The sequence below is a fragment of the Manis pentadactyla genome, chromosome 3 (genome assembly GCF_030020395.1).
Source record: "Manis pentadactyla isolate mManPen7 chromosome 3, mManPen7.hap1, whole genome shotgun sequence".
NCBI classification, from domain to species: Eukaryota; Metazoa; Chordata; class Mammalia; order Pholidota; family Manidae; genus Manis; species Manis pentadactyla.
In genome coordinates this window covers 12,671,340-12,673,826 of record NC_080021.1, presented here as the reverse complement: position 1 = coordinate 12,673,826, position 2,487 = coordinate 12,671,340, and the positions used below count along the sequence as shown (strand labels likewise).

The following is a 2,487-nucleotide window of genomic DNA, read 5'->3' as shown; positions in this document are numbered from 1 at the left end:
TGAATTCCAATGTTAAGAAATACACAATACACTAATATAGTTCCCTTACTTCTTGGCTATGGTAGACAGAATAATGGTCCCCCACAAAGATGTGCATGACCTAAGTAAGCCCCAGGACCTGTGAATACATTAGGTTACATGGCAGTGTGTGTGGGGGGGTGGGGGGTGTCCTATAATCCTGCGATCTTGAGTTGGGGAGATTATTCTGGGCTATCTAGGTGGGTCCAGTGTAATCAGTAGAGTCTATATTAGTGAAAGAGGAAGTCAGGAGTGTGAGACTGAAGTGATGTGAGAAAGACAGACATGCCTATTGCTGGTTTTGAGGAAGGAGCGGAGCTGCAAGCTAAGAAATGTGGGTAGAATCTAAAAGCAAGAGAATGGACTCTTCCCTAGAGCCTCCTCAAGGAAAGTAGCCCTACATCTTAATTTGAGCTCTCTGAAAACCATTTTGGACTTCTGACCTGTAGATGTGTAAGATAATACATGTGTATTGATTTAAGCCAGAGTTTGTAGGTTTTTGTCATAGCAGCAATAGGAATCTAATATAGTTTACTGAGAATTTGCTTTGTAAACATGAATTGTGAATTTTATTAAATTTTTGTCTGTGCTTATTAAAATGTTCACTTATTTTTACTCCTTTATTCTATGAATGTGATGATTACTTTGATTGTGGAATGCTAATTCGACCTTGCATTTGAATTTCCATAATTGTGATCATCTTTTTTACAAAAGACAGGATTCAACTTGGTAATATTTTGTTTGGGAATTTTGCATCTAAGTCCATGATCTTTGCCTCCTTTTGCACCCTAACTTAAACTTCTCTGTACATAAGGTACTATTCACAGATATTGGGAGTGTCAATATTGTATAAACTGGAGGACCTGGGGTTTTGCCAATACTTGAATCCTATCTTTGCTACATAACTATTGTACAATTTGGAGTTAGGTCTCATCCCATCTCTATACATGATATCCCCTACCTAAATAAGGATAATAATAATAATAAAGGTAATCCTAAATCCTAGGATTATATGGATTAAATAAATAATAATCCCAGCATTTGGCAAAGGTTCTGGAACTTATCAGTATGAGTAAGAAATCCTAATTTTCAATTGTTAATACAAATTAGTTTCAGCAATTTATCATTCACACTCTATCTACCTAATCTCTATTTGAAACCTCCTCTTAGATTTTAGGATAGAAGGCTGGCTATTGATGCCTTGTATACCTTCTTCAGTTAGATACCTGATGTGCAAAGAAAAGAAGGAAGCACATTCCTCCTTAAAAAATCTGTTGAAGCGTGCTCGCTTCGGCAGCACATATACTCAAATTAGAACGATACAGAGAAGATTAGCATGGCCCCTGTGCAAGGATGACACGCAAGTTCGTGAAGCGTTCCATATTTAAAAAAAAAAAATCTGTTGAAGCCTTTTTCTCAATGGAACCTCCTGTCTTTGAGGAAAAGTGTGGCTTCTTTCAGGTTTTATGAACCCCCATGTCCAGCCTGAGCCAGTTACGTAGGGTGAGTGGCTCTCATGGAATAGAGCTTCATTATTTGATAAAAATAGATTTGAAATTTAAAAATTGGCTCCTAAATTATTGTTATCAAATTTTCTCTTGGCCTAGTATCATTTTCATGCTTTGATCTTGGTTTTGAAATTTGTGTTGGCAGGAAAAAAAATAGCACAGCAATATGATCTCTGGTTTAGCAGGACAATCCCATTGTTGATACAGGACAGGATGGGCGGTCTATAAGGCATATCAGTGAGGATTAGATTCAGCTTCATAACACAGAAAAAATGATGTAACACTGGCTTAAATTAAATGGATTTTCCCTCTCCGTACAAAAATCCAAAATTAGCCATTCAGGTTTTATATATCAACTCCATGGTATCAGGGTCCTGTCCATCCTTAGGATGTGGTTCAACCTCATGATTCAATATGGCTGCTTGAGCTCCTGCCATCAATGTTCACCTTCCACACAGCAAAATAAAGAAAGGGGAAGAAGAAAAACTCAACTGTCCTTTTAAAAACTATCCCCCAAAGTGACACAAATAGTTCACTTTCATTTTAGTGGAGAGAGATCTTAGTTTCATGGCCATAATTTATGTAAAGGGAGGCAGGAAAATACAGGTCTTTTATCTAGGAGGCAAAAGAACCAGCTATAAATGAAGGTCGTGTAACTAAAGGGGAATATGGAGTGGTTATTGGAAGATAAGTAATAGAGCCTTCCACACACATTAACACCTACGTCTTCAAGACTTGCTCACACACTCTACCACAGAGCCTTGGACTCAATTAGGAAGAATGAATATTATCTATTCATGGTACATAAAGCAAAGCAAATTTTTTTCTTTCCTGTTCAGATCCACAGACAACAATTCCATAAGCATCTCCTTTTTAAATATTTTGCATATTCATCCAGAAATATTTTAACCCATGCAGGTGTACCCTACACACTTTACTGACCTTTATTTTTGTTTGAGTA

General features: G+C 37.1%; 1 non-coding gene across 1 annotated transcript; it reads left to right on the top strand.

The window, feature by feature from the left end:
• The first annotated feature begins 1,299 nt into the window (after positions 1-1,299).
• On the top strand, positions 1,300-1,406 carry LOC118915130 (U6 spliceosomal RNA). The gene has a single exon (XR_005025971.2). It is a non-coding gene; the product is annotated as a U6 spliceosomal RNA (small nuclear RNA).
• The last annotated feature ends 1,081 nt before the right edge of the window (positions 1,407-2,487 follow it).